This window comes from Haemaphysalis longicornis, unplaced genomic scaffold (assembly GCF_048455015.1).
Source record: "Haemaphysalis longicornis isolate Haplotype H1 unplaced genomic scaffold, Haemaphysalis longicornis Haplotype H1 scaffold_3, whole genome shotgun sequence".
Classification (NCBI taxonomy): domain Eukaryota; kingdom Metazoa; phylum Arthropoda; class Arachnida; order Ixodida; family Ixodidae; genus Haemaphysalis; species Haemaphysalis longicornis.
The window spans coordinates 196,661,286-196,669,143 of record NW_027526335.1 but is presented as its reverse complement, the minus strand read 5'-3'; the positions used below and the strand labels follow the sequence as shown (position 1 = coordinate 196,669,143).

The 7,858-nt window shown below is 48.8% G+C and overlaps 1 pseudogene; it reads right to left on the bottom strand.

Annotated features, from left to right (window-relative positions):
• Nucleotides 1–2,733: 2,733 nt before the first annotated feature.
• On the bottom strand, nucleotides 2,734–7,529 carry LOC144175626 (uncharacterized; annotated as a pseudogene).
• Nucleotides 7,530–7,858: the final 329 nt, after the last annotated feature.

The window sequence follows — 7,858 nt, the reverse complement described above, 5'->3', positions numbered from 1 at the left end:
TATAGGCTTTATTTGAGGGAGCCAGGTAATCATCCGCATGCAGTTCTATTAATTGCTTCAAGTCGGGCCCACTCTGCTTATGTCATACGCTGGAATTGAGCCTGATAGACAAGTCAAGGCTGAAGTATTGACCGCACCAGGAGTTGGGCCATTTTGAATCAGGAGCATCCACGGTTTTGTGAAATGCGTCGGGCAAGGTCTAGAATTCGACCTGCTTGTTGGCGCGCAGATTGAAGCCACAAGGCCGGTGACCTTGACTATGAAATCTTCAATACCAGCACTTGTGGACTCAAAATAAACACCAAGATATTGAAATTTATATTTTATATAATAAATATATTCTTATTTGATAATTTGGGTAGTTGAAACACGCTTTTCTGTTAAACGTAATGCAAACAGTTATTTGAAGGGTTAGTGCCACCGCCATTTTCTACACAATGTGGAAATCCTACTTAGGTGGTTTTGAAATATTTAGATATCGTGAGAAAAAGAAATGTTTTGGTACGACACGTAATCTTCAGCGAACAGCCTCATTCCTAACGTAATATTGAAACTGATGTCGTTCATGTCAATTAGAGATAACTAGGGCCCCAAGACCAACCCTTGGCACATCCCTGAAATCTCAGGAATTTGATGCTGCACCGCTGACAAATACATACTGTTGTCTACCTGTCATGTAGGCTCATATCCAAGACAGAGCCTCGCGGTTAACACAGTAGGATGACAGTTTCTGCATTACACAGCCCCTGAGGAACTACATACAACGCTTTCCTAAAATCGGAGAAAACACAGTCTATAGACTCGCGGCCGTCAATTACAGTGACAATATCATGTGTGAACTGCATTATTTGGTTGAAGCAAGAATACAATTAACGTTATCCATGCTGTGATGGGTTCAATAAGGCGTTGTTTTCAATGTTCTTGTCTATGATGGTGTGCACGTCATGTTCTAGTACTTTTCCTCATGCAGTGATCCGCAAAACGGGCCTGAAATTATAAACAACGTATCGTGGTCCGGTTTTATAAATCAGGGTAACATTTCTATTTTGTGCTCATTTGGAATGACACCCGCGTCGGTTGACTTCACGTACACTATTCTCAGATGCAGTTCTCCGTATGCGACGCAAAGTCTTTGAAAGGCATTCGGTAAATTGTGTGAACTAGCTGCCTTTGAAATATTCAGTTCCTCCACAAATAGTTGGATGTCATGTAAGTCGAACACAATAAATTCCATGGGTTTGGTGGCAATAATATTAAACACGCAGTGTTGGTAATTTGGGGCCAACGCTAAGGACAACAGAATGGTAAAGTAGTGGTTAAAACGGTCTGCTTTCTCGAAAGCTTTCTCGCAATACAGTTTCCTTCAACCATAACTTGTAACAAGACATTTTTTTTTAAATTTATTTCCAGAGTTCCTGCGGATTTTGTTTAGATCGTTATTCAAGAAAATCAAAGAAACGCGAATGTGCATCTTTTAAGGCAAATATAACTGAATGGAATGTTTTTTAAGCATTTATGAGTTTTCTGAGCTGGTGCGCGCCCAAACAACTTGAAGATTCTTTGCCGACGTTGGTAGACCCTGCGTGATTTTTTTGTAAACCGAGGCCTATTTCTGGTACGTCTTGGGAATAATGACCATGACGATCTCGTAACAGTAGTGTGTCTTTGAAAAAGAGTTCACAGTTAATATACCTTATGTGACTCTGCCAAAGTTTCATAAGTTGTAACATAATTGCTTAGGGCTTCATTGATTTTTGTTACTCTAGTGTTATAGCAAAAGACTTGGGGCAGTTCTTGTTGCAGGCGTATAAGCTTTCTATATTCATTTTACATACGACAGCCCAGTGACCACTGATAGCAGGTACAATAGCCGTGGATAGTAGTTGTTATGGTTTATGGTTCATTTGTAGGAAAATGTCTAAAATGGCGTTGCCGTGGGTTGGTTCTGCGACTTTGCGTTAGGGAAAGCAAGTTCGCAAAGTTCCACGTTGACGCGTTAAGGCTGCAAATTATACCCGGAAAACCAGTCTGCGGATGGCAATCAATTATCTGCTTTGTTGTAATCTCCGCCCATTACAACATAATCAGACTGAACAGACTCCGCCGCCGTGAAGAATTCGAACAGTTCCTCTGCACCAGGCGTCGGTAGGTGGTAAAAGCTGCAAACTGACATGCATTTGCCATTACATATTCTTTAGCGGCCCCAAACTCATTTACAAGAAGTACTTTGAAGATAGCTTTTCAAGGAAGCTAGAATACGCTCAACTAAAATGAAAACACCGCCGCTGTGACCGCTACTACAATCTCGTGACATTAAAAATTATCGGGGAATAATTCTTTGTTTGCGACGTCTTCATGCAACCATGATACCGTACCGATAACCACAGATGGTTTCTTTTTTTGAACCAGGCTACCACAATGTTCAACTTCGTTTTTGTATATCGTTTTGTGTATAACGCCAAACATGCCACACCGGTGCAATGGGGGAAAAGAACCACGTTTATTACACACATACTGCATATATAGTATTTGGGAGAGGGCGTGTCTTTCACCTTCTAACAGATATGCTGTTGGAGTGACAATATTCGACACGTGCGCTTGCTGCCCGAGAAACTGCGTGTGCGCGGCAGATTAGAGTTGGGTGCCCAAGATACGATACAACTTCCTCCGTTACAAAAACAGGAAATAACAAAGAAACTATGGATAACCCCAATAAAATTTTGAGGCACTAGTTCAAGGCACTTGCACGAAGTTCTGGTCGTAGGCCAAACGTTCAGGCGGTCGACGTTGTCTCAGGGACCTTCTCAGTGCCGGTGTGGATGAGACACTTGTGGGGGCAGCAGGCTCAGCAGGCATTGTCACGGCTGCGGGTCCTGCCTCGACGTCATCTTCATTGTCGTCCTGGTCGTCGCGTCGAAAGGGCTCCCTGGTCAGTAGTAGGTGCTGGCGGTTGCGTCTCAACACCCTGCCGTTTTCTGTGACGACTGTATACGACCTGGGGTGACCGGAATGACCGAAGATTTTTCTCTTTCATCTCCCATGCACCCTTCTTGACCCGGACCGAATCTCCTGGATTCAGAGGTACCATTGGTCTTCTAGAATGGTCCGTCTGGAGGCGCCTGAATACCTCGCGACTGGGGTTGCCTTGAACGTCGGGAATGGTTGTGCGGAGCCGTCGCCCCATCAGCAGCTCAGCAGACGAGGGGCCTGACTCAAGTGGAGTGGTCCTGAAAGCAAGAAGTCTCAACCAGAAATCTTGTTTAGCCTCTGTCGTTTTCTTCAGGATACGTTTAGTTATCTGGACGCCCTTTTAAGCCAGTCTGGTAGAACGGGGGTATCCTGGACTAGACGAGACATGCCTAAAGTCGTACAGTCGTGAGAACAATGCGAATTCATGACTGGAAAATTGAGGACCATTGCTAGAACAAACTTCTATGGGTATGCCGTGCATGGCAAAGACTGAACTTGCTACGTCTACTACCGTTTTGGCCGAGGTGTCTTTCAGCAGTTCAACTTCGGCAAAGTTTGACATGGTGTGATAAAAACATAGGTACGACTTCCCGCCGTACTCGAAAATGTCCATGCCGACGCGATACCACGGTTGTTCGGGCACAGGGCGCATCAGTAAAGGGTCACGAGGCTGGCTGTACGCATACGTTTTGCAGATAGAACACGTCCGGACGAACGATTCTATGTCCGAGTTTATTCCCGGCCAAAACACAAGGCGTCGTGCTCTCGCTTTGCCCTTGTTAATTCCTAGGTTCCCTTGGTGAATCATTTAAGTGTCTCACGTTTCATGCTAGCCGGAATAACCATTTTGCAGTCTTTCAGGAGTACTCCTTTTACCTGCGATAGCTCTCCGTCGAATGGTTTCCATGGCCCCTCCAACCGTTTTCCAGCTTCTAGATCGCTCAGCACATGTTTCAGCTGTTCGTCTCGCGCCGTTTCTGTCGCCAGCCACCTCCAGGTGTCCTCACTTACGAGGGAAGAGACTATACGCACCGTATGTACCTCTACATCGTTGCTGTCGACGTCGCATGCTGTGGTCTCTGTTGTGTCACGTGACAATATGTCGGCCAGGATGAGCTGCTTACCTGGAACACATTTGAGCTCAACATCATGACGCAGCAATCTCAAAAAAAATCTTTGCAACTTCGCAGGCATGTCGCCAATTGCCTTGTGGGAGATAGTGATCATAGGGCGGTAGTCTGTTTCAGCCGTGAATTGTCGGCCGTAGACGACGTGATTAAATCTTTCGCAGCCAAAGACCACAGCCATCGCCTCCTTTTCAATTTGAGAGTATCGCTGCTGTGTTTCAGTAAGCGCTGGTGACGCATAAGCCACAGGCCTCCATGTTTTGTTGTGACACTGCAACAACGCGGCACCGATCCCGTCCCGTGACGCATCGCAAGATACTTTTGTTGCTTTGGCCGGATCGAGTATCGACAGCAAGGGCTGTTTGCTTAAGCAGTCACACAGTTCTTTCCATTTCTTTGCATGGTTGTCGGTCCATTCGAAAACGGCATCTTGCCTAATCAAGCTCCTCAAAAGAGCTGTTCTCTAAGCTAACGAAGGCAGAAACTTGTTGAAATAATTGACGAAGGCTAACATCCTTTGCACCGCCAGCTTGTCCCCTGGGGTCGGCATGTGCAGCATACAGTTTATCAGTGGCGAGCTTGGCCTGATGCCCGCTTTATTGACCACATCTCCAAAAAACTCGATTTGGTGCGCGCCGATAATGCACTTATCAGGGTTGAAGGTTAATTCGCCGTGTTCTGCTGCTAGCAACACAGATTTAAGACGATCATTGTGCTCTTCAACTGGTATGGTTGAAGAGCACAAGGTCTTCACGCCGGTAAGACCTTCGAAAATTTCCTTCAGCGTTTTTTGGAAGACCTCCGAGGCGGACGATACGTCGAAGGGCAATCGCAAAAACCGGTAGCGGCCGAACGGGGTGGAAAAGGTACAAATCCGCAATGTGGCGTCATACGAAGGGATTTGGTGGAATCCAGAGTTATGCTCTAAGCGGGTGAACACTGTAGCACCCGCTAACTCGGCTTCGATGTCTTCTCGCCGCGGCATCATGTCCTGCTCCCTCTTTATGCACTCGTTTATTCTCCTAAGGTCAATGCAAAGACGAATTTTTCCGTTCTTTTTTCGAACTATCACCAGAGGACTCACCCAGTCATGAGGCTCGGTGACTCTTGTACCGATGCCAGCACGCTCCATCCTCTCGAGTTCTCCTCGTAATGGTTCTGTCAGGGCCAATGGCACGCGGCGGACAGGTTGAATGACTGGCACGGCGTCGTCTCGAAGAACCATGTGCTATGCTATTTGAACGCAGCTGGTCCCGGTGAACAGGTGACGAAAGTCCTACACAAATTCTTCGCAGCCGTCCTGTGATACGCTGTGAACGCGTGACAGCAGCCCAAGGTGTTTGGTTGCTTGAAGGCCCAGGATTGCCTAACTACCTTTACGTACCACAAAAAATTAGACAGAAACAGTTCGATCCCCTAGCGTCACTTCCGTTCTGATGATTCCGAGGTGCTTGATTGTGCCTCCACCGTATGAGTGAAGCACCGTGCTGCTTGGCTTCATTTCAGGACTGGAGCGAATTCGGCGGTATATTTCAAAGGGAAGCGAGTTAGCCTGAGATCCTGTGTCGACCTCTAGCTCGACAGACACGTTGTTGACTTGAGCTCGAACCATCTAGTCCCGTTGGCTTATTACGCCTCTTGCAGACACCTCTAGAACGCTGAAGTCGTCTTCGCGATCTTGAATTTCACCCACCATTGCAGCGGCCTTGCAACAAACGCGCAGTGGTTTCTTCTTTGGCATTTCCTGCACGTTCGTCCGAAGGCGGGACAGCTTCTTTGCTGATGCGTGCGTCCGCACTTGGAGCATTTGTAGACCTTGGTTTGCCCTGTCTCGGGTGTCAATAGTACCTTGCGGACGGCGTGTACTTCCTGTTGGTCTCGTGGCCAGGCTTCTTGGTGTATAGACGATGTTTCGGCTGCCTTACAGACGTGCTCAGCCTTCTGCAAAGTCAGCTGGGAGTCTCTGATCAGCTTTTCCCACACCTTGTCATCGTTGGTTCCGTAAAAAAATCCCCCGCACCTCCACGAAGGGAATCGTGCAAAATGCGAATGCATTGGGTGCACCGATGAATGTGTTGCGAGTAATGGCGTAATTAATGACGAGAGTGAGAACGTAATCATTTATTCATCAGCACCTGTTTCTGTTATCGTTGTACCTGACGGCCACAATCACTGCCTTGTGATCGCTAAAGTGCACGGTCAAAGGGTCTTTGAGAAGCATACGCGCGTCACAGCTTCGCGTAAAGACCAGATCAATGCAACTCCCGTGAATGGTAGTGGGGCACTGTCGAAGCCGGCAGAGAGACAATGCATAGAGTGCCTGGTCTGCATGTACTCGACCAGCCACTCGCCACTCTTCTTGCGCACGTCAACGTTGAAGTCACCAACCAAGACTATGGGGTCAGACGGTTTAGAGCGCACGCGCACACTTTCCATAGCCGCGTCCAGCTGCGCGGCAACGGCGTCTCGAGCGAGGTTGGGCGCGAGGTACACGGTCACCACAAACACTCCGTCTCCGGTGTAGGCAAGGGTGTACAAGTCCTTGTACGGAGACGTGTCCCGAACGGGAGACGTGGCAACGGCGTGCGATATCAAGTTCCCTCGGGCGTGTCCTCTCCCCTTGCCCTCCGCTACTCCCGCCCGAGCTACCACCTGCTCCGGTTGCTAGGCGCGCCACAGCTGTTGCTAGGGGCGAGCAGGAGCGCGGAGAGATAACACCTGCGGGCGCACGCCGACGGAGCACGACAACACCCGACTAAGAAATGCATTCGCATTTACGACGACGACGACGACGACGAAGGCAGAACTACGAGGCGCGCGCTCACGTGCGCTCGCGCTGGAGGAATGCAGGCGCACGCCGGCCAACGGAGCAAGGCACCCCCGGCACGACGACGACGACGACGAAGGCAGAACTACGAGGGGCGCGCTCACGTGCGCTCGCGCTGGAGGAATGCAGGCGCACGCCGGCCAACGGAGCACGACAACCCCCTGCTAATAAATGCATTTGCATTTAAAAATTCGCTCTCGGACCATAGAATCGAGTAGCGTGCCAAAGTTGCACGCCCGCACCTGTTTTTTCAGGTCTCTCAAGAAGTGTTCAAATGGCTCCCCTTGGCTCTGAACTCTCTACCGAAAAATGTGGCGCTCATGCACTTCGTCGGTCTGCAGCACGAAGTAGTCGTCCAACTTTTTGATAACCGTCGTGTAGTCGGTCCTGTCCTCGCCTTCTGCGAAGCTGAGCGTGTTGAATATCTCGATGGCGTCCTCACCGGCGACACTAAGAAGGAGCGCTGTCTTCGACGACAATGATCGCTGCTTCTCATTCGGTTCCGATGCCGCCAGGACAAGCTCGAATCTCTGCTTGAACGTTTCCCAATTCTTGGCGGCTTCTTCTGTTGTGCTCAAAGGGCCAGGCGCCCTCAACCAATTCATTGCGTCGTCTTTGCTGCCCGTCGAAGATCAAAACCGTGCTTGGATCGGCGTCCCACTCCTGACACCATGTATCGTTTTGTGTACAACGCCAAACATGCCACGCCGGTGCAGTGGGGGAAAAGAACCACGTTTATTACACACATACTGCATATATAGTATTTGGGAGAGGGCGTGTCTTTCACCTTCTAACAGATATGCTGTTGGAGTAACAATCTTCGACACGTGCGCTTGCTGCCAGAGAAACTGCGCGTGCGCGGCACATTAGAGTTGGGTGCCCAAGATACGATACAGTTCTTGCTGCTACGGCAGTTCAGTACATGAAAAAAAAA